Here is a 26,038-nt window from a genome sequence, read left to right on the forward strand (position 1 = left end):
GCATATAGGTCTACTGTATAACCGCAAAGAGTTTCTTAAGCACAATTCCATTGACTATGTTTAACTGTAAAAATTGAGGAGATATTTTATTACTTACAGACATTAGACAGCTAATAAAATGGACATAGGTCCTAATGTAGAGTGGACGTTGTATCTGTGAACGAAAAGTTGTGGTTAAGTTGTTGCTTATGGTAGTAACTATTTCTCCTCATCGTTGTAGTCATATTTTATTCTTATTGTCCTCCATATCAGTATCACCCCAGATCTGTCTTCTATTCCTTTACAAATGCTCAGTAAAGATACATTTTATATGCAATAGTAATGTTGCTTTTTAACCTAGAATTGCATATTTTAAATTGCTTGAAAAGGAAATACAGAACATTAACATTAATTATAATAAAATTAACACAACTTGAAACTGAATTTTTATGTAGACACTTTATTTATTTGTGAATACAGTATTTCGTTCTAATAATAATTTAGCATACGTAATGTTAGTACCTTTCGCTCACTTTAAGTTACCGTGAAGGAAACTGTTTATGCGTTACTATCCGTACTATTGAATTTATACCAGAATTTACTGCTCTATATCGATAAGCTATACCTTTTAGATAAATGCAATGTGCTTTACTTTGCCGCGGAGTAGGAGCTAAGGACGATACAACCCTGCATGATATGATGACATTAAACTCTGATGGCGTTGAATGATATGGAACGCAGAAGTACAAAAAAGTGGGTGCTAGAGATTTTGGCAGGTGAATTTTGTTAATCTGAACTCCAGAGCGAGTTACTCACCGCTGTTACCTCTGTCGCAAGTAACCTGCAGCTGGAATGGGTGGGATATAAAAATAAATATACAGGCCCGAACACCAAAGAAGTTTCATAGTTTAACCTAGACTCACTAGGAGCGCTGTTCCTCGACCCAAAATTGAACACTTTCGCGCATCGCCATCTTGAGGTCAAGATATATGTGACTGCTCACGGTCGACTTTAGTTTTATCCAAATTACAAGCTTGGGTGTAAAGTATGTTTGCTACAGTTGTTAGGGCCTACTTTCATTCTATATCTTATGATATAATAAATAGTTTTGCAACGTGTAGAGACTGGGAAAGCAATTTAATAAAATCAACCGAATCATACTCGTTCATTTTATAGGCAATCTTGTGGGTCGCATTTAAAAGAACCTAGGAATATTAATATTTTCTTCAGTATATTTGCTAGGCTTCTTGTCATACGTACATGACAATTTTGCTTAGGTTATTCCTTCTAGGAATAGCTCAAGTGTTTTGAATTTAGCGTATATAAGGTCTTTATTTTAGATTAAGTTACTAGCACATATTTGACGAAATACTAGGTTTTTCCACTTCAGTTTAACTGATTTATGCAAACGAAATTTTGACAGCTGGCGATTGCAATTTAACTTATCGCCACGCCCACTTTGTTTTGGGCGCTTAAGTTAATGGCGGACGGTCGTTCAATTTTCTTCAAACATGGCGGCACAATGGCCACTCTATATCTCTCTCTTTCTAACTCGTTGCATTGAGTATATAGTACGCCAAACACAGGTAATGCAACGAATAAGGATATAAACAAACAGGTCGTCGCTGCGTGTTCGTGGAGTACAGTCAACTCCTAACATTCTGAGCCGTGATGTTCATTTTTGTCGTGATCTTTGCAGTGAATAATAACGGGCATTCGTAAGTTACAGAACATGAGCATATGCGAATGTCACTTGAAAAGATTTTATATTACAAGAAATTCTTTCAATAGCACATGACGTTATTGGTACATGATGTAGTACAAGATATTCTTATTGTCTAATATTTTTTCGTGTTTCATTAGGATACTGAATGTCGCTCATCACTGATAACTCACTAATTTTCTACGTACTTTTCTAGAAATTCCTTAAAATGTAGATTATTTAATTCATTAATTGGGATGTTGGCATTGAACAAATGTTGGCTAAACAAATCCATGCTAAAAACGTCGCTCGACTTAATCTCTTTATAATTTTCTGAATTTGATGGTACCGTACTGTTTCTTTTGGATTACGATCAACACACTTTCTGTGCCTTTTGGTATTGCAATGCCTTACAGTGTACTGTTTTTGTCACTTTTACGTTTATTTTACATAATTTATATGTGGAAATATTTTTAATTAAAAAAATGCAGCATTTATATAAAGATACGACAATTCTATCGACATCGTTCGGTATGCAATCGAATTGCAGGAACTGGTTTCTTTGCAATGTTTTGCCGTACGAATGCATGAATACACATTTCTGTAACTATTTTGGAAATGCAAGTTGTCCTATGTTTTGCTTCTGTTAACCATTCTTACTAGTGTATTTTTTCTGATAGTAACAATAGTTTCCTCAACTTGTAAGCCTACTCTTGGTAGTTATTTAATGATGACAGATTGTGGAGATTTAAAGTTGGAACTCGTACTCATGACGCCATGACGCTAACATTATTTAATCAAATGTGAAACACTTGAAAAAAATAAAACAGGGATTTATATGATTTTTATGGCCTTCTGCATCCTATTTCTGATTTCTAACACATCGTGCCTGAAAAATGTCCCTCTTTTCACGACACTCGTAATTTTTCTGATCATTCTTGCTGTACTAATGATAAAAAAAATTTGGCAATGAAGTAAATAAACCTACCTATCTCCCTTGGAATGAACCAACATTGCTTCGTGCCCAATATATACTACTCCTACTCCTAGAGAACTGCAAATTAGGGTTTAGAACCGGTTTATTTTTTAATTTTAGTAGGTTATTTTACGACGCTTTATCAACATCTTATGTTATTTAGCGTCTGAATGAGATGATGGTGAAAATGCCGGTGAAATCAGTCCGAGGACCAGCACCGAAAGTTATCAAGCATTTGCTCATATTGGGTTAAGGAAAACCCCCAGAATAAACCTCAACCTGAAAACGGGCCACCTGATTTCGCAGCCAGACGCGCTAACCGTTACTCCACAGGTGTGGACGAACTGGTTTAGATTCGACCGGTCGGAGATACATCCGGCCGAATATTCCACTTTCAAACGATTACGCCTGATGTATTGCAGACTGGACAGAAAACCAGGCGCACTTAATAATACAGACATGAAACTGACATTTTTCAAGTACACAACCGGGGTAACAATTGAAGGAAATTTACGTTTTCTTATTTTAAAAAAAGTTTTTACAAGTACTCTTACAGTTGTTGAACTTGCAATAATCTCACAAGTATCATTTATATTTTAAACTTTTAGAGTCGTACTAATAAAAGTTGCTTATAGATGTGTTAAACAATGGTAAAGTTTTACACAGAACAAGACATGCATAAGCCATGTATATTTTTCTTACCAAAAACGCTATATAGCTGACGTTTTACTGTATCAGTGTTAAAAGTATACGTCATAACTTGGTCATTATTTTATTACGTCGTAACTCTTTCTCGTCACATGTCGACTAAATGTCGTTCGATTTGTATAACCCCATAATCGATATTACATATGTGTTTACTGTTTATGTAAGATCGCGGATGGTTTAGAGAATGGTCGTCAGCACTAGCTGAAGTGGTTACGGGTAAGCAGTGCATGGCAACATGCACCCTCGTGCAGGAGGAAGCATATGCGCCAGCAGCCACGAATGCACGCTGGTGCTGTAAGAGAATTGCGGGTAAGAGACGCTAGCCCGAGAGTGCAGTGTTCTGATGACCGCTGGTTTAGAGCACAAATCTCACACAGAAATAAATGGAAAGGGGGAAGAAAATATGACCTCCAGATTGGGTCAATACTGAAAAATGAAGTAGCATATACAGTACTTTAATATGTAATTGTATATATTAATAATCGTCCTTCATAATAGATAGGCATTATATTAATAAGCCATGAGAATACTCAGCTAATATTTTACAATACCATAAATGTGTGTTTTGATTATAAGTAAGACCAGATATATGCGGTACTTACTCTGGCTGTAAGGACGAAAAGGAGGTCCGAAGAGAGGTCTGAACTTCACAAGTGATACCAAGAAGGCACCACTTATAAGGAAACTAGGTCAGGAGATAATGGAATAGAGTGGTCAGTTCCTTTTCCCCTCCATTGCATACATCGCCAACTGGCCACACATTACACTAGTCAAACCTTAGATATAAATGTCTAAATAATGGTTACTGAAAGGAACAAGTTTTTTTTATCATTAATTCATTTCAAATAAAAAGTTTGTTTCCTTTATATTGAAGAAAACAACATTTAACCACTTATAACATTCAACTCCTAAATTTAGTTTATAAGCAATTAGATTTCCACTGGCGCCAGAGCCCTGCTTTCTTATATTTATGAAAACTTGACACCATTTTGTGACTTCTTTGTTGTAGCTTTTCTAGAGAATTATAAAAAAATGTGATTCAAAGTATCCGTGATCTTTATTGTAATTATTCAATTTAGAGGCAAATGCATTTAGTAACGACAATAAAACATGATTTAATCCATGCTCTACCCCAACAGTACAGGGAAGGATATATTAAAAAAAAAGCATGGCCCATTCATTTTCCCGAATTCGGACACAGAATATAATTATAAAATAGTAACCGTATTCTTAGATCTAGACCTACTTAAAATTAAGTCAGTAATTCATGTTTTCTCCATGTGCGAAGACTTCGACGTGATATTAAAATTTGAAGTTCAGAACTTACAGATCCAGCTGCTTCAGTCTTCTTTTATACATCAGCAACAATTCCCTATATTGCTTCGTGAATCTACATTTTCCTTTAAAACTCAAACGTTAAATTTAAATGGATAAAAACGAGTTTTGTATTTCTTTATTTTTCTATTGCCACAATTATTTATCTTCGATGTCCTCTGTACTTATTAAATAATCGTTTAAATCTATCATTTCGATTGAATAACTTTCTTTACAGGAGATATTTAGCCCAGTAAGGTGACCCCGTAACATGTCATGAAGGCACTTGGGGGCATGGAGGTAGAGCCCCATGCTTTCCATGACCTCGGCACTAGAATGAGGTGGTGTGGTCGGCACCACGCTCTGACCGCCTTTTACCCCCGGGAAAGACCCGGTACTCAATTTTATAGGAGGCTGAGTGAACCTCGGGGCCGTTCTGAAAGTTTGGCAACGAGAAAAAATCCTGTCACCACCTGGGATCGAACCCCGGACCTTTCAGTCCGTAGCCAGCTGCTCTACCAACTGAGCTACCCGGCCGCCGATATTTAGCCCAGTGTTCGAAAAAAAGTCAGGAAACAAACGATCAACTGTTTGCGGAGTGGGCAATTTTGCCCTTCTGTGCAAGGCTTATACTAGGGTGATAGGTTGTGTAACGATTATAATTATCATGTGTAATTGTACACCTCTTATATAGGGTATAAGGGATATAAGTGCCATCCTTTTCACAGTCGTCGGGAACGGTCTACAGGGTCAAAAATTGTCCATACAACAAAGGGCCAAACTTGATAGTTTTCTCTGAAAAAAATATTTCTTTTCTTATTTTATTTGCGTTATACTGTTTATATCGTTAGTAAAATTACGAAAACAATTACATCAGTAGGTACATCTAGCAAAGAGTTAATATTACTTTAAATAAATATTTGTGTGTTCTATTACGTTTTCGTGAAATAAATAAAAATGCATGCTTAAATTGGTTAGTATTCTGGTGTGAGAGACGTAGCAACGTTCAGCAGGCAGTGCTCTGCACAGACGTACGTACTGTACATGTCAGCTGCGCTCAAGCTCCCTGTCCACAGGTCTACTGCCGAGCGGACGGCTTCAGTACCAGATATTCGATAAACAACGTACGATGTCATTCACAGTTTAGGAATATCATATGTTATTAATTTATGGAGAAAGTCGTCGTGCGGCAAGAAGGATGTACAGTCAACGTTTTCCTCAAAGAAGGTTACCGAATCGGCGAACTTTGTAGCAATTTTTCAACGATTATTAGGAACTAGGAGTCTCGTATCCCGTTTCGAAAATCACACAACCAGAGATTTTTTTTAGAAATGTTACTGCTTTACGGAAGCGGGATAGATTATAGTCTTGCATTAGAAAAAAAAAAGTTGGTGTGATTTTGTGCAGAAAACCATTATTGTTTATTTTTCAGACGTACAATAACAAATGGAGCAGTATTGTTACATAAGATGTAAATTTATTATAATGTTGTATTAATGAGATTGAAAGTTTGTATCTGCTGCTCATTTTATGTAAACAACAGTATTGTCATGATCCGCACCTGCATTAGAACAGAACATCTACTTTGTACCGGTATGTGTGTACCCTCTTGAGCTATACGTAAATTCCCTCTTCCCCATTCAGCGACGTTGCAAAACGTCTAATACTGTAAACTTTAATAATTAGTTAAATATTGCAATCAGAAAAAAATTGTAAGGACATTTTTTCTTCCTTATGACATGAATAATCATCAGTTAAAATAATGGCACTTATACCCCTTTCATCCTGTATATAGAATGGTTTAATCCTGTTTATTAATTACCTTTTACGTTTCAACGGTGTATAAGTCCTGTATAACCTTTATATTGTACATATTTTATTAGTAAAATGAAAATGTATACCTAAAAAGCAGTTGTTATTAATATAATGTTTTTTAATTACTGTAAATACGGATGCATTATTATTTTATTAAGAAGTCATTTCTAAGAAGATAGAATGTCAATTTTAAGAAAGAATATAATTTTTAAAGAAAAAAAGTCCTTTCAGGTTCCTGATGGATGTAGTTTTACTCTGTAAGTTGTTGCTCTTGAAGATAGGTAATTGTAATGTCTGGGTGGCTCAATGACGTGATCTGCCTTTTATATCCAAAGCCGCAGCCGTCCTTCCACAAAGAGAGCGAAACAAATCGAGCCTTCGGTAAACCGAATAATAAGGCAGTTCGCGTGGTGGAAAAGCTTTCCATACTGCCTACACCTCTAGGCGCTCAGTATCGTTGTACAATTTAAATTATTCATAACCGGTTTTGCAGGACTCCAACTCCTACTATTCCCACTCCAACCACCTCCACCACCACCACCACCACCACCACCACCACCACCAACACCACCACCACCACCACCACCACCACTACTGTATCTAGTAGTGCTGGTAAAATCCTAAGCCAAGCGGGAATGGAATTACTTCTTGAGCGAAACTTTGGAGTACAAATTCGGCTCGCTAATACACCTACAACATCTATGGCTTGCACGATGGCAATTACAATGACAAAAGGGGGAGAAACAGTATTAAAAATATGCGAAAGCGCGTCCTCGCAAACGAATTTGAGGCTAAGAAGAAAAATTTATACGAGTTCCAAGCCTGTGGGTCACTTTTCTCACTCCGTTCTTCATCGTTGCATTGAAGGAAATTAACATACTTTTGAAGAGAAAGAATTTTAAAATGTACTTAACCTAATAGCTTGCACGATGGTGCTCTTAGTTTTTTAAATACAGTTAGAACTTGGATAATTTATTCTCTAGATAATGGATTAATAATAATAATAATAATAATAATAATAATAATAATAATAATAATAATAATAATAATCTTTATTGTCATTGAATGAAAAACTTCACTATAGACATTGTCAAATGTTACAATGTTACTGCAATACATTTCATAGATATACAAAATAAAAATTTAATTATAAAAACAATTTGATATATTTTTTTTCAAATTACATAATATAAAGTTAAAAGTACTATATTTACTAGATGAAAGACAGTATCAAATACTAATTGTCATATGTTTAATAACTAATTAAGAATACTACAAACAGAGGCTAATAATAAACTTAAAAAATGCAACATAAGGTAGTGCAATTTGCTCTGTTCATTAATGCATTAAAATTTAAATGTAAATTGATTTACCAGTAGGTTTCATTTAAAATCTCATTATTAAAAAAATTAAGAAACAACAACCATAACATTTAAAACTGCATTGTTTAAAAATGTATGTCAATTTCAAAGAACTCATTTATTGAGTGAAGTGGGTTTTTAATTATCCAACTGTACAATTTTGTTTTATAACTTTCAACAGCGGACCCTATGCTCGGGCCTATAATCTCCAAGCACCTAAGCCCACATGATTTTTACATGTGAGGCTGTCTTAAGTACGTTGTATACTCAATATCAATGTAGTATGTTCAATTGGTCCAGCAACATATTGAAGAAGGCTTTGACGAATTCGACACATAAAAATTTTAACTTACACTAAGATCTGAGACAGGCGTTACAGAGCTTGCATCAATGCCTAAGCTTTAAGAAGCTCAATTTGAGCATTCTCTTTAAAGGTAAGTATATTGTTGCTGATACCCAAAGAACTATAATTTGCTATTTCGAGTTCAAAATTTTATTAATTAAAAAAAAAAAACTTTTAGGTTCTGAATTCGTCCCAACATGTAGTCCATTGTCATGTACCAAAACTCTCATCATGTAGGCCTGTATTGTATCTAATGGTTAATTTATTGTGGTACTGTACAGCCTACATATACTGTATTATGCTTATGTGTGCTACATACTAATTTTATTAAAGAAAATAATGTGAAATATACAGTACCTGTGCGAACTTCATGAGTTAACGTCTGGCAGTCCACCGCTGGGGAGGAACTGTTAGCATGCCTGACCGTGGAACGAGCGAATTCAGGTTCAAATCCTGGTTGAGACAAGTTACCTGAAATTTTTTCAGGAGTCTTCACTCAATCCAACAAGAGCAAATGATAGGCAACTTTCGGCGTTGGAAATTGGACTCATTTCGCTGGTATTGTCACCTTCATCTCATTCAGACGTTATAAACCATAGCAGTTGAAAAAGCGTCGTAAAATAACCAATTAAAAAAACTTCTGAGATTGATTACATCTATATGACTTGAAAAGTAAATTTTCAGATCAATGCACTATAGCATACAGAAGATTAATATAAAATAGGCTAAGAAATGGAAAAATGTATCCCTAATATCTGAAGCGCATACTTTCCTGGGACAAATATTTGTGACAATAGAAAAAAATGCAGCCTTTATTTTTGTATCTTTAAATTCGTCTTTAGCCTATAATGACCAGAGGAGAGACTCATGATGTGAGATGAATAAATAGATTAGACTTTTATTATGAACCCATTCACTGTTCAGACTGATAAACGTCGAAGGCAGATGTCAAAAGTGCATCAAAGCCACACATAATACGAAGTTCAATCAATAAAATATAATGGAACTACAATTCTATTTACAAACAAATGTCAGTTTTCCACTATCTCCTTCATGGTCATTCGTGTGTATTTTTCTGTATCGTAACAAAATATTAGTTCAAAATTCAATCCATCAAGCTAAATTATCTGATCAAAACTTTCATTCGACGAGTTTCGAGATATTACTCATAATATTAACATCCATATACTCTTATATGGTAATATTTGTCCTCACAAACAGAGAACAAATTGAGTTTGACTGAATGCAAAATCGTTACTCTTTATTTAATATAATAATGCGTTATTATTGTTATTTTCATTATCAAAATCGTAACCATCATAATCGTTAAACACAATGTCCTCAAATTCAAGTAGAACAAGGGGAGACAATGAGAATAAGTACACGAAAAGGAGAGTAAGAGGGCTATAAGAAGAATAAGGAGAATGCAAAGGGAAAAGGAAGACAAGGAGGGCAAGTAAAATGCAAGGAGAACAAAAAGAACCAGGGGAAGACAAATGAGAGCAAAGGAAAAGAGAATAAGGGGAAAACAAGGAGAACAAAACGACGACATGGGGGACAAGGGGAATACTAGGAGAACAATGGGAAGAAATGAAATACCAGAAGAACAAGGAGCAGACAAGGAAGAGGATGTTGTGGTTTTGTATGACTCTCATTTCTCATGTTATCACCCCATATCTAGCGAGAAGAAAGAGAAAGGAAAGCAAATAGCTCTGAAGGATATGGACCATCTTATATTGTTTAGCGCGTTGGTGTAACGTAGATGAAAAGAGCAAGTGTATTTTTTTTTATTTTTTTTTTTTATTTGTAGAAATCGAATTTGAAAACATAAATTCGAATGTTGACTGGCCGAGACCATCCTGTTACTCATCAACGTCGTATTCCTATTCTTTTATTTCCAGTGTTTTGTATATGTGAAGAATTTGTATCTCTTAATGTTATGAACTGTGGTTACATCCAACTCTATGATGCTCTAAACAACTTTGCGCGAAAGGAAGAAGATGAATTTAAAGGAAAAAATAACACCGAATGACTTTAATCCAAGTAGCTGTGCATTGAGTTCAATTATGATTAATAATATTCATAGATCTCTATATTATGTACTCCAAGAGACCATTTTTAAACTCAACAAGCTGAAAATTGTTAATGTTTTCATGTGAACGTATTTATAAACGAACTACGAAATATGGTAGGTGATTTTGGATTTTTCTTGTCATAGATTAAAAAAAAAAAAATTCAAAGTTTCGGAGCTGGTATGTCTGGGTTTCGTCACCACGAAAGCAAATAAAGGGAAACCTATATGTAGGATCCGTTACGAAGCGCTATTCTTCATGGCTGACTAAGAATAGCTTGTAACAAATTTAAAAGATTCGTTCCTCTTTTCTTGCTGCTCTGATGGTGTTACTTGTTGCTTAATCACATTGACCTTATAAATCTTACATCATTCTTAAGCTATCATAATATACTTCATTGTCAACATATATTATCTGTAAAAGAAAGGATATTGGCATGTCGTAATGCTAAACTTGTTAGAAAAAATAATAAAAGGTGACTGTAATTGAGCAAACGAGTACTTTCAGTTACATGCGTTGTGAGGTCTATAAACAGAATACAAAATTTTTTATCGAATGAAATGTTTTATGAACATTTCTGGAACACTAATAAATAAAGTACTCAGAAACTTTACATTTAATGAGGTTATATAACTATTCTCACTGTATTATCTTGCGAACTATGGGTTTCAAATAACGCTTAAAGGAATTGCTATAACTGAAAAATAGTACAAAGAACACTAAGATACGTATAAGGAAATAATTAAATATTGAAAGCCTCCCTGGTGTCATAATCAGACTTCAAAGTTGAGGCACATTATCTCTTAAGTTATATGCACACAGGATAGAACAGTGATTACTAGGGCTAGGTATTTTATGATGTAGCACATGAGGTAATTAGGGGATAATGTTCTTTTTGTATTTATTGTGTCTTTTTTTCTATTTGTATTTTATTGCGTGTGTATGTTTTTTATGTATTACCTTTATTAATTGGATTATTTCGTGCAGTTTCAATAAGGAATTGAATTGTTTATATATATATGTGTATATATATATATATATATATATATATATATATATATATATATGTGTGTGTGTGTGTGTGTGTGTTTTTCACTGTGTTTTTTTCCCCCATATCTTACATTTATTTTATTTTTATTATTTTTTGTGAAATTTGGTTTGAAGTTAGATTAGTTGTAATGGTGATAATTAATGATAACGGTAGTAATAATAATAACTGTTGTTCACTATTTTCTTATTAGTAGTATTATTTTTGTTTTGAAGATTCAAACTGTGCATAGTTATAGCACGAATGGCCGTACGGGCTCGTGCGAAGGATCTTGTGTACATGAGTTTGCACAATTTATTATGCATCAATAAATGCACTTGTCTGTCTGTCTATCTATATTTTTTGGTAAGGCTGATATGTTCTTTAAATATATTATGAAAAATACTAATAGATTTATTTATGCATATTTGACCATTTCTATGTGATAGAGCATATTTTAGTAATTTAATGGTCATATTCGGAATATTTTCACTCTTTCAAGAAGTAAAAAACTTTTCTCATACAATTCCTTTCTTCAATGTTCATTTAAAATGTTAAATTTCTCAGAATACATATCGCATTTTGTTTCTGGAAAATGGTACAATGTACATTCTTCCCCTATTTCGTTTAAATTCACAATATGGACTTTACCCTTACGTACCAGTGAACAAATATTTGTGTAGGCCTATTGTTTCGCGACAGCAGATAGCTACTGGAGCCTGTCTTTATAATCTGGGTACCGGACTGCAGACAAGGGTCTCATCTTGTTGAAGTCGGAAGTGTGTGTAGTATAGTTCAGGAAAAAATGCCAAAAGCGAAGCAAAATATTCAAGTAAAATTAAAACAGTTAGTGTCTCGATATTGCGAGAAAGTATTTTCGAGTGATGGGAATATACTGTATTGTAAACTGTGCGATGTAAGAGTAACCGCAGAGGAAACATTTAACGTTGAGCAGCATGTGAGAACAGAAAAACATAAACGTGGTGTACAACGAATTGAAAATGGAAAAACACTACAGCAAATGCTCCTAGGGGAATCCCGCCAATCTTATTCACCATTCTGTGAAGAACTTCATACAGCCTTTGTTTGTGCTGACATTCCCCTAAGTAAACTGGATCATCCAAAACTTCGTGAATTCTTAGAAAAACACAAAGGCAAATCTCTTCCCATTCCTTCCATGATAAGAAAAGACTACATCAGCCTTAGCTACGAAAAAAACTATGCAACAGATTAGATAACGGGTTGCAAATAAAAAATATGGGATTCAATTGATGAAACCACAGACTCAATGGGAAGATACATTGCAAATGTTATTGTGGGAACTTTGGAAGAAGATGGTCCAGTGAAAATTGTCCAATAAACTGTAAACATTTAGAAAAAAAAAACAATTTTTCCACCATTAGTAAATTCTTCGACAGGTCCATGGGTGTCATATGGCCCGAAGACGTTCAGCATGACAATGTACTGCTCTTTGTAACGGATGCTGGGCCTTATATCGTGAAAGCTGCAGATTCACTCAAAGCATTATATAGTAAAATGGTGCATATGACTTGTTTGGCTCACTACTTACACAGAGTTGCAGAAGAGATTTGTAATCAATTGAGTGAGGTTGATAAATTAGAGTAATTGGGTGTATCAGCCCCTTCACGTGTTGCAGCATTTAAGTTGGTAGCTCCTGAAATTTTCTTGCTGCCTTCCCTCATTTTGACAAGATGGATGTCCTGGATTGATGCCGGCAACTATTATTGCCAGAACTTTAAGGTTGTGAAAAACATCATTGATTCGTTTGACAGCAGGAAAGTCGCTTTAATTAGACTAGCCCAAGAATTAATGTCTAATTCCGACATTTCAGGCCAACTTTCATATATCAAATCCAATTTTGGGTTTCTTCTTGCTACTATAACCGCTTTGGAGCAATCAGAAGTGCCATTAGTGAAGCAGATAGAACTAATGAAAAAGACTGTAAATAACTTTGATGGTGTTTGTGGTAAAGTGCAGCAAGAAGTGTCAAAGAAAATGGAAAAGGAGTTAGAAAAAAAACAAAGGGTATCGTACATTGTGTTCCATTTCAGTGATTTTGTCGGGTGAAAATTTTTCTCTTAATGGCTCAGAATTAGATTCAAATGATATTGCCCATTTTAAATATGCTTCTCTTGTGTCAGCTGAAGTAGAAAGAAATTTTTCGAAGTACAAGGCTTTTTTGGCTGACAATAGGAAATCTTTTTTTTTTGAAAATTTGCATAAGGGAATTCATTGTACTTTGCAACTCAGGACTCATAAACTGAACTAAAAGAAACATGTGAAAAAATCATAGCATACGCCAACTACTAATAATTTTAATAAAATAAAAAGCATACTACAATATCAAATTCCATACTTTAGCTTGCTTCTCATGTGCATTTTATTCTTAAATAAATAATTCATTGCCATAAACTGATTTACTAATTTATTTTACAACTGAAATTATTACCTAATTGTAATTATAATATTGTTAGGTCATATTTTTTATGTTATAGTTCACATTTTTAGGTTATAAGTGCATATTTTATACTGCATATTTTGGAGATTTTAGATCCTAAAAACCCAGCCTTAGTGATTACAAAGCAACTGGCAAGGTAGTCCTCTGCCCTCATACACATAATATGTCAGATGAATGAAGCCGTTGTAATACGTAATATAAGTCCAACAAGGGAAATAAAATAAACCTTCGCTTGAAGGGCAAACGTAAATACTGTATTATGTTGGATTGGATTATTTTCGTTTCTCATTTATAGAAAAATAACATTTTTCTTAGGTCTGTAAACAGGAGGCTTACATAGAGCAAGATTATTTACAAAGGTACTTTATAGTAGTAGTGGTAGTGGCAGTAATAGTAATAGTATAATAATTAACTGTCAGAATATCAGAACATTGATTTGAAAATGTACGTAAATTACAGTATAAGGAAAAGAAGCGACATAGATGCAGTAACTATAAAGTATAAGTCACAGAAATAAAATTGCCTTGGTTTTAATTGGATTATTTTACGATGCTTTAACAACTGTGATGATAATGTAGCGACTAAATTAGATGAAGGTGATAATGCCAGCGAAATGAGCCCAGGGAAGCGCCGAAAATTACTCAGTATTTGCTCTTAATGGGTTAAGAAAAAAACGTATCTTAAAATGATAAAATTAATATTAAAGAAATAATAATAATAATAAGATTAATATTGAAGGAATAACTTTTAGATAGCATTATGTTCCATTTAATAAAAATCTAACATCCTTATGAGTAAAACTCGTGTTCGGGGAGGGGGAAAATTGTGCATAAAGTAGCTTAATACCGATATATTAGCCTATTTCCAAGAAAGGAAGGTAATATTATACTGAAAATGAAAATAACTAGAGTATTATATTTAGTAAGAATTTATTCTTAGTAAGAAGTCGAAATGAAAGTTTTCCAGCTTAACTTGATAATAAAAGAGTAAAGTGATAATGAAATTAATTAAAATGAAATATCAAACCACAAGATAATTAATTTCAGTGAAAATATGATATAATTTAAATATCGTATTCTACATATTTCATATAGAGTGTTAGTTGGGAGGCCGGAGGGAGAAAGACCTTTGGGGATGCCGAGACGTAGATGGGAAGATAATATTAAAATGGATTTGAGGGAGATGGAATATGATGATAGAGACTGGATTAATCTTACTCAGGATGGGGACCAATGGCGGGCTTATGTGAGGGCGGCAATGAACCTCCGGGTTCCTTAAAAGCCAGTAAGTAAGTAGTATTCTACATATTTCTTTTATTTTTAATTTGAAGTTAAATATTACAGTTACAAATGCTTCGAAATCATGTCATTATAAATTTTTATCCATAATTAAAGCTGTATTTTTTTTTCTGCAATTGTGACGCATTTTGTCTCTTCGAAAAAATAAAGTATGTATATAAATCTTCTTGTAAGGATTTTGTTTTCCGTCGTGGAATAAAGTTAATACCGTGCATTAAAAAATTTGTTCCAATTAAATTTCGTTTTCGACGTCGCAATGACTTCACGTTCTCCGAACTCTCTCAGTTTCAGTGTTATTACGTACGAAACCTCCAACCAGACCTAGACAGACAGCGCAAAAGATAGATACGATAGATGGCAAAAGTAAACAAGCCCTAGTCTATTCCGCCCAATACTCCGCTATCAGTTAACTTCTACCTTTCCGACTGAGATCTCAACTTGGAAGTCTAGTCATAAGAAATAAAGAAATATTCTACTGTAATAATAATTGGAGAGAATACCTGTCACTAGTGCATTACACACTGCCGAAATTACTTCAAGAACGCCAACTAAAAGAACGAAGAAGACCGGACATTTATAGAACTTGGGAAGACCAATAGGCTATTGCCTGGAGGCATAACTGGCCAAAGTGGTAGCTATTATTGTTGTTTATGACGACTTACCTATATTCGCCGTGTTCATTCCTGTAAGTGGTGCTGTAGGCCTATAACCCAACGTTTCCTCTTGTGAGTTCTCCATTGAAGACCGTGAAGATGATGTAGCGACCCACTTGCAAGACATCCCGGGTACGAATCACCCAGAACTCGTTTGGTGGATAGTGAATTGGCGTGTCCAAAGCTACTTCCTTGGACAATCCATCGGCAAATAAGAACATAGTTTTCTGGACATTTAGAAGGAAGTCTCCGGGAGAAGTTATGTTGATGTTGATTTCTACGAATCCCTTGAAATTGCCTGCCTGGAGATCTGGCCACAGAATTAAATCATAGCTCAGTGGAATTGTGTCTGAAGGAAGCAAGTAGTTGGTTTCCTATAGTTTGTTTGATTCGGTTCTTATGACCCTGACAGTTATCACATTGACTGCGAGAAACAAACAAAAGATTGGGACAAAGTAGAAGCTCATTTCTGAACATCCTAATGTATTTAGAATTCTAAAGCAGACAGATAACAGGGTATTGATTCCATTATCAGTTGACCAAATAGATAAAGGTCTACGTCTGCGTGGAACTTAAAAGAAATGTAGGTTACCTTACTTATGTAGGAATAAAAGTGTTTTCCATATCGTGTTGTTACCTGTTACCTTAAACTAAAGCCTTGGGCTATGTTAACCATACGACCAAAAATTCCCACTCCTTGATATTGTCCAGTATTTGTTGAGATTATGAACAACCACGTTCAGCAAAGATAACAGTTGACTTGTAATTTATTTATTCATTTATTTACTGTATTTATTTATATAGTAAGTACAATAATAATTAGGTAAGTACTGTGTCCCAGGAGGCCACAAGATTAAGTAGTACTGCAGATTTTTCAGTAGCGGACGACCCGCGTGAATCTAGCAAGCGAAGTGCTTCTGTCTGCTCACGCGACTCTTGTTGGTAAAATTACAGAGAACAAAACATGGAACATTTTTTCAAGGGAAAAATTGTTTGAGGACCGAGTATCGAACTCGGGACCTTTGATTGAGCGCGCCAACGCTCTATCGACTGGGCTACCCAGGAATTATATCAGACTCCGGCTCAATTTTCCCCTTATATCCACATACCTCAAGTGGTTGGCAGGACGCCAGAGCCCAGCATTGAGTACACACTTACTGTGTGACTTAAATTTGTGGTTATCTGTTATCGAAACAGTAACTTGTATTATATAAATCTGGTTTTTCAGGTATAGCTTTATAGGGACCTATACCTGAAAAAGCAGGTTTAGAACATGTACAACTTTAACAGTTGCACTAATATTTACAATTTATTTTATTTACACTATGTAAATTAAAATATGCTATTTTTACTATTTATACTATCATAAAGAATGTAGTCCTACATTGATCAAACATTATTATATTATTATTATTATTATTATTATTATTATTATTATTACTCACTTACAAATGACTTTTAAGGAATCCGAAGGTTCATTGCCGCCCTCACATAAGCCCGCCATCGGTCCCTATTCTGTGCAAGATTAATCCAGTCCCTATCATCATATCCCACCTCCCTCAAATCCATTTTAATATTATCCTCCCATCTACGTCTCGGCCTCCCTAAAGGTCTTTTTCCCTCCGGTCTCCCAACTAACACTCTATATGCATTCCTGGATTCGCCCATACGTGCTACATGCCCTGCCCATCGCAAACGTCTTGATTTAATGTTCCTAATTATGTCGGGTGAAGAATACAATGCGTGCAGTTCTGCGTTGTGTAACTTTCTCCATTCTCCTGTAACTTCATCCCTCTTAGCCCCAAATATTTTCCTAAGCACCTTATTCTCAAACACCCTTAACTTATGTTCCTCTCTCAGAGTGAGAATCCAAGTTTCACAACCAACAGAACAACCGGTAATATAACTGTTTTATAAATTCTAACTTTTAGATTTTTTGACAGCAGACTAGATGATAAAAGCTTCTCAACCGAATAATAACACGCATTTCCCATATTTATTCTGCGTTTAATTTCCTCCCGAGTGTCATTTATATTTGTTACTGTTGCTCCAAGATATTTGAATTTTTCCATCCCTTCGAAGGATGAATCTCCAATTTTTATATTCCCATTTCGTACAATATTCTGGTCACGAGACATAATCATATACTTTGTCTTATTATTATTATTATTATTATTATTATTCAATTGTCTTGTATTGTTTATAGTGGCTATGTATGTTTATAATGGTTGAGTGGAATAGAAGGTCTTATGGTCTTAATTCTCCTAATAAGCATAAATCGTTTAAATAGATGAAAAGTAATTCAGATTGCAGGACATATTATCGTAGCATCAATCTTTATCACTAGAATGCATTGTAAGCAGTCTATGGGGTTTAGTTTTGAATCATGAATAGAATATCAAATGCAGCACAAACAAGATGCAAGTGTTCTCCGATAGTATGTGCCACACTCTAAACATGACTTCATGTCCATGAACAACTAACCTTGTCTCCGAACGTCTTGGACCAGAACGGTCTCTAATAAGAACACAACAATATTAACGGAAATGATAAAAAGTAGCAAGAATAACTATGGTAATATTGTATACAATTATGCAAAATCTAAGTTTATAAATTGAATTATAAAGTTGTTCGCTTACAAGTTGGCAGCTTTAATTCATGTAGAGACAGGGAAGACAGATTTAGAATTTCTGTTGTATGAAAGTTCTGAGAGTTCTCAAATCTTTCATAGCGTTGTTTATGAAAGACTCACAGATTATATCAACTTTACTGACCTTGAATAAAAGTAGAGCATCAAGATCTTAACTTCTGTAATATAAACTCCAACATCTGAAATAATCACATTTTACGTTTCTTTTTTCGTAGTAAATATTTGCACGTTTTGTCTCTTATTTTACAAATCGTGGATTCAGTCTTCCCAATAGCAGCAGGAGCGATTTTTATACATAGATAGTTAAAGGAATTACATATCTGCAAGATTCTTTTACTGGAATGTTTTAAAGACCTACATTAACAACATAGTTTAGAATTTTCTACCTATTCAATAAATATTTTTTTTTCTTAATCGCTACCCTCAATATTAAATATTCTAAATATTTATATTAAGAAAAAAATATTTCCTGAAGGAATAGGTAAAATATCCTAGACTATGTTGTTGATGTAGTCTTTAGAATATTTCTGTGAAAGAATCATACAGATATGTTAATTAATTGTAGATTTTATTATGTAAATGCTTTACGGTTATAAAAAAATATGCAAATTTGAATTATTTTTACAGGCATCTCTATATTTTAATATTCTGAACATTGTTTTATAAAGTGTAATGTATATATATCGAGCATGAAAAGTTTATAGGTAAAGATTAAGTTTTGTTATTATTAGTTTTGATATTATTTTTAAAGGTAATTATCTATATATTTTATTATTCTGAACAGTGTTTCATGAAGTGTAATGTATGTATGTTAAGCTTGGAAAGTTTTGTTCATTTAGCTTTTATAGTAGCTGAGATAAAAAAAAAAAAAATTATTTTCACTAAATTTTTTCAGGCCAGATATGTACCTACCCTATTAGCCTAAAACATGCATAAGAAAGAAGTATGCCTGAACATGCAAGATATTAGCTATGCGAATCTCTATTTGATCTACGTGCTTTGTTCACTGCTGCGGCTAATGCGAAAATTTTTCTTATGTTCGATGAACTTGGTCGCATAGTACATATATATACTTCATTTAAATATGTGAAAATTCTGTATATATACATATACAGGGTGTAAGGGGTATAAGTGGCGTCCTTTTCAAGTTGCCGGGGTCAGTGTACGGGATAAAAAAAATGTCCATACAACATAGGGTCAAAACTGGATAGTTTTCCCAGAAAAAAAATTCCTTCCTGATTTTATTTGCGTTGTACTGCTTATATCGTTACTAAAATTACGAAAACAATTACAGCAGTAGATATATCTAGCAAAGAGTTAATAGAAGTTTAAATAAATATTTGTGTGTTCTATTACGTTTTCGTGAATTTAAATAAAAATGCATGCTTAAATTTGTTAATATTCTGGCATGAGATACGTGGCAACGTTCAGCAGGCTGTACTCTGCACAGACGTAAGTACGAATCAGCTGAGTTCAAGCTCCCTGTCCATAGCTCTACTGTCGAGCGGATGGTAGTTCAGTACAGGGTAGTCGATAAACAACTTACACTGTCATTCACAGTTTAGGAATATTTTTTGTTTTATTTTACTTGGTTATTTAACGACGCTGTTTCAACTACGAGCTCATTTAGCGTCGATGGAACTGATGATAGCGGGATATTTGGCGAGATGAGGCCGAGGATTCGCCATATTTTACCTAACATTTGCCTTATAGTTGGGGAAAACCTCGGAAAAAACTCAGCCCAAGCGGGAATCGAACTCGCGCCCGATCGAAACTCCGGATCGGCAGGCAAGCGCCTTAGCCGCCTAAGTTACGTCGGTGGCGTTTAGGAATATCATATGTTATTAATTTATGTAGAAAGTCGTCATAATTCAAGTGAGGCAAGAAAGATGTACCGTCAACGTTTTCCTCAAAGAAGGCGAATTTTTGTAGGAGTTTCTCAACGATTACTAGAAAGTAGAAGTCTCTTACCCCGTTTCGAAAATCACACAACCAGAAATTTGTTTAAAAATGATACTGCTTTACGGAAGCGGGAGAGAGTGATTTTGTACAGAAAAGCATTATTGTTTATTTTTAGACCTACAATTAAAAATGGAGCAATATTGTTACATAAAATGTAAATTTATCATAATGTTCTATTAATGAGATTGAAAGTTTATATTTGCTGCTCGTTTTATGTAAACAACAGTATTTTCATGGTCCGTTCCTGCATTAGAACAGAGAATCTGTTTTGTACTGGTATGTCTGTACCCGCTTGAGCGGCGCTGTGTACCCCCTCCGCCCCACTTGAGCTGTAGGCTACTGTATACTTCTAAACCCCCTCCTCTCCATCCACAACGTTGTAAAACGTCTAATATTGTAAACTTCAATAATTAGTTAAATAATGCAATTAGAAAAAAAATTGTAAGGACATTTTTTCTTCCTTATGACATGAATAATCATCAGTTAAAATAATGGCACTTATACCCCTTACATCCTGTATGTATATTACAATTTCAGGTCTTTCACTACAAATCAGCGTTCTACAATCTTCACTCTAGTCCGTCTTCCTCTTAGTCTCCTCATATGATCCATATTTCTTAATGTCTGTTATGTGATTATCAGGCTTAGGATCCAGGACACATTTAGCAACCAATGTACGCACAACTTGACTATAGAGTTCCTTGAACATGATATACAGACATTCTGTGAATGTAAACAACGACAATGTGCTGCGTTATATTCTATTGTTAATAGTAAAATCTAGTGAAGGTGAAAAATGAAGTAGGATACATACCTCAAGTTTTTATGTCCCTCGGCGACGTTGAAGGCGTTAGCGTTACAATTAACAACCATATACAGTACATACTTGCTACTAGTCCGAAAAAACTGTTCACTGGAATTGAAAATGCACTGTGATGGCCTGAGTTCGTTTCGTAGGGAGAGACGGAAGAATACTGTACCTCTGATCACGAACCGGATTGTACACTAACACACAGGTAAACAAAACTCAACGCGCCACCTCACTCCATCTGTACTCCGTTGCACTGTACTTCACTTCATTCTTAAGTTGTCTCGGATCGTAAGCCTGCTAATTATCTTCTTCTACTTCGAACTTTTCTCCAGTTCACCATTCCTTCCAGTACATCCTTCATTAGGCAGTTTCTTCTTAGCCATTGACCCAGCCAATTTATTTTTCTCTTCCTGATCATTTTCAGCATTATTATTTCTTCACCCACTCTTTTTAGCACAGCTTCCTTTCTTATTTTCTCTGTCCATTTCACAAACTTCATTCTTCTCCATATCCACATTTCAAATTCTTCCAGTCCTTTATCTTCACTTGGTCGTAATGTCCAAGTTCTTCCACATAAATGCCATACTCCACACAAAAGTACTTCTCTAGTCTCTTCCTTAGTTCTTTTTCCAAAAGCCTGCAGAAGATTCTTATTTTTCTATTAAAAGCTTCCGTTGCCATTGAAATTTTCCTTTTGGCTTTCTGGGAGAATTTTATATTAATACAGTGCAGCTACAATCTCTTTCAAATAGAGGGGCAACAACGTACAATCATAATGGGATAACTGCTACGTTTGAAATTGTGAAAGTGCCTGCCAGACGCCACTCCCACAACTGGGCTATCCAGTATCAAGCTACAAATTTGTCATAAAACACACAAATTCTTGCATGCCACAAATTAATAGTCATACCTGTCCACTAGTTTACGAAAATGTAACATATATGTTCACGTGTCTCTTTCACAGTTTCCAAAAGCGGTTTGATGATAGTCGGTCAATTTCGAACGTGAGAACAATCACCGGAATTACACATCCCAGCAACCCGAAGCCAAGGTTAGTCCTGCCCGTTGTGAACGATATAATTCGATTCATTTTACAAGCGTCAGGGATGTCAAAGCGCCCGCAGTGCGTGCTCATACTGCAAGCAACACAAATCCAACAAGGCCACTTTTTAGCAAGATGCAGTACAATCATCGCTCTTAAGGAAATTTTGTACGGGTTCTTGAGAACAAGTAGTGCAGGCGCTTTGACATCCCTGGTGTAATACAATAACAATGATAACGTTGTGGTCAATTTTATGTTCTATTTCTACCCATTTATATCTTAAAGATATTTGATTTTGTGCTTTAAATTTTTGTCTATTTAGATGAGAACGTACAAATGACAGCTCAAAAAACGAGTCCTAGTAATTACAGTCTCTCAAAATGAAATTACTTAACTGTCTTTGACATCGTAACAATTAGACTGACTCGTGTTATAAGAGAAGTACCGTACCTATCATAGGATATTGACTTCATCTGTCTTGTTACAAAGTGAATTTGGTTGTAGTGGTAGAAAATTGTCACTACGAATTTGATGCCATAAGTTACTGCCACCTTGAGGAATTACTTTTCTTAGACAAATGGTCAGAGGTCAATCAGGAATCTGAGTTCAACCGTTTATTTAATTAATTTAATTTATTTAACTAGCTAGTGAATACAAATTAAAATTATAAAACAAAAATGTTTCTAGCCACTACCGTAAGAGCCAGGCTCATGTACGGTGTGGATTGAGCCAATAATATAACATAAAATTTACAAGGACAGTTTACTAAATACAATAAGTAACTTAATTCAAACCAATGAATAACACACAAGAGCAAAAAAAGAAGAAAGAGAAAAAGAGAGAAAAGAACACATTTAATATAAATTGACAATCAGACAGAAGCCAGGGATAAACAATAAAAACATGAATATAGTCGACAGAAATAAAAGGAAAAAAAAATACACACATTTGTTAACATTATATACCCTGAATAAATTTTAAAAATTTCTTCTTTAAAAGCTTCAATTTAAAAAATATTTCAAATTTGGAAAATAGTTTGTAATTTTATTATAGAGTCTTGGGTCGAAACTAGCACCATGTTTAAGAGCTGCAGTTGCATGACATTTAGACTCAATTAATGGGAAAGTAGACTTTTGCCTTGGAGTACGATATTCATGTCGATTAGATTTATGTTTTTTTTTCATTTCTATGGTAGTAAGTTAGTAAATTATATTTATAAATTTCTTCAATAGTTACTACTTTAAAATCTGTATAAATTAAATTTGTGGGTAATTCATATTTTTCGTTAGGCAAATTTTTATTAATCTTCTGTGAAATAAAATTAATGGATTAAGTACAGATGATGCTACTACACCCCAATTTATTATACCATATTGTATTAACGATTGATTGTTATACTCCAAATTTAATTGGTGGCACATAAGTTTCAACCAGGTGTGCGACACTATAAAGAGACAATAAAAATGCCCGAAAAGTTACTAAAATTAAATTTTACAAAGTGATTGCGATACCCGCCCTTATGTGTGGTTCAGAATGTTGAACACTTACTAAGTAAGAAACAAGAACAGAGGCTGGAAGCTGTGGGAATTAGATTTTTGATAAATATTGCAGAACATATCTTATTAGACAAGAGAAAAAGAGTGAAGACCAGAAACGAGTTAAACATTTTTAAGCTAATAGATAGAATCAGGCTATACTAACATAACTGGAAAGAATGGAAGAAGATCAAGCCCCAAGACTTCTAATGAATTATTATAGAGCTAGAGGTAGAACAGACATCGGACGCCCGAAAAAAATATGGACAACAATTTCAACTTCCATGTGTATCGGATCGAGCCTTTAGGCTTAATCTTTGCTCCTTGTGTGTCCGTGATGCGTGAACTAGTCATCAGTGACGTAATGTTTACCATGACTCATATTCGAAGTTAGTGGGTTTAAACTCTGTCGAGGGCAATGGATTTTTAGGAGGTGAACAAATTCTTATTGTAGCTTATACAGAACAAAAATAAAACTAGAAGTCTTATAGCATTTGAAGTAATTGTTCCCTGGGTCAAATATTCGGCCAGCTGTTCCTATCCTCACCTTTCTTTACGGGTAGATCTCTTTGTAGACCAACGTTTCGAGTTGTACTGGTAGAGGTCGACCAAATAATAGAACGTTGTGAGATCACACAGATATCACTGTTGAACAACGTTCGGAAGGAAATAAAAAAATATATTTCGGTTAAAATAAGCTTTCGATGAAGTCCACGAAAGAAATTAGAACTAATTTATTTAGATTTTATAACTGATGCCATTAAGTCAATTATACACTACTTTACCATATAATAATTAGGCTTAATTGTACACATCGTAGCGGTATTTCACAAAATGGTGTATGAAGGAAAGATTTTAAACTATACATCATACATAGAACAGTAAGGCAATATCTCCTTATAGTATGTCAAAATAAATGACAAGCATGTTCATAATGATAATTATTTTGATGATTATTAAAATTTATTATTATTATTATTATTATCATTATTATTATTATTATTATTATTAAGATCATAGCGGCGACAGTTCCTTTCACATTTTCACAGACTGGGGATAGACAACAAAGATTATTTAAATGTTCATAAATTGTGGTTGAATTTCATTTTTCAGGTCACTTACACTGTAAAGTGTAAAGTATAGTGTGTGTAAATAGGATGATCAAATATACATACGACATACAAATATACAGAAGGCTAAAAAGTATGGAATATTACTCATAACTTCTTAAATTTTAATTTCACAAAAAATGTTTTATACAGAAGCTGTTGGAGATAAACCATACAATATGATACCAGTATTCAAAAAAGTCAGTTATTCAGGCGTACAAGATGTGACAGTATACTTTATTTTTTAAATGGCGCCTACATTCAATCAGAATTAGAGTCTGGCTTGGCGGAAGAGAAGGCCTACTGGCCTTAGCTCTGCCAGATTAAATTGATTTATTTATTTAATAATGACATATACATAAAAACGTTACATTAAAATACCCCGAAAGAGCAAAGCTCGTGTTCGGGGACAGTTCCGTTACATAGATATACATACTTTGTAGACAAAATATATAAGAAAAAAACTCACATAAAGATTGTAATAAAATTAGTAAATAATAATACTAATAATAACTGAGTGAAAAAAGAGACGATGTTTAGATTGATGGATTAATATTAAATTATTATTAGTAGTATAATTAGTGCAGGTCATGTTGATATAGTAACCAAGATAAAATAGAAAAATACACTTAGGATAGAAATAAACTTGTTTTACAATACATGGTACATAATATATATACAGGGAAGTCTGTCATATAAATTTTTTAATTCTGGATCTGAAAATTTCATTGCTTAAAGTAGTCAATTCTGGATGAAATTTTATTATCGAATTATATAGCCGTGGACCATAATTTGTACTGTGTAGTAAAGCAGCAGATGTGAAATATTTAGGTTCAACTAATTTAAGAATTTCATTTCGTCTCGTATTATGAGCATGTGGCTGAGCTACAAATTTCGTTCTATTTTTATGATAGAATTTCATTAAAGAGTATTTATAAATTTGGTCAATTCTAAAAACATTCAATTCAGAATGGATCAAATTTGTTGGATAATCCAGTCGCCTTTTCAAACAAATTTTGATTATACGTTTTTGCAACATAATTAGAGGAAAAAGAGCAGTTTTTGTAATGCCTCCCCATCCAATTATACCATATTGGATAACAGATTCAACTATAACCAAATAAACCAAACGTAATACATGAGTAGGCAAGTAATGGCGAAAGCTTACAAATTTGTAAATTGTTTTACGTATCCTGTTACAT

The 26,038-nt window shown here is 34.1% G+C and overlaps 1 long non-coding RNA gene across 1 annotated transcript in view; it reads left to right on the plus strand.

Moving 5' to 3' along the window:
• The window catches only part of LOC138690959 (uncharacterized), a 1,057,789-nt gene that overhangs the window by 264,887 nt on the left and 766,864 nt on the right, over positions 1–26,038 (plus strand). Inside the window, exon 2 of the long non-coding RNA XR_011329721.1 lies at positions 22,115–22,201. This is a non-coding gene — a long non-coding RNA (uncharacterized lncRNA). The remainder of the gene's footprint in view (positions 1–22,114; positions 22,202–26,038) is intronic.

Source organism: Periplaneta americana, chromosome 16, assembly GCF_040183065.1.
Source record: "Periplaneta americana isolate PAMFEO1 chromosome 16, P.americana_PAMFEO1_priV1, whole genome shotgun sequence".
Taxonomy (NCBI): Eukaryota; Metazoa; Arthropoda; class Insecta; order Blattodea; family Blattidae; genus Periplaneta; species Periplaneta americana.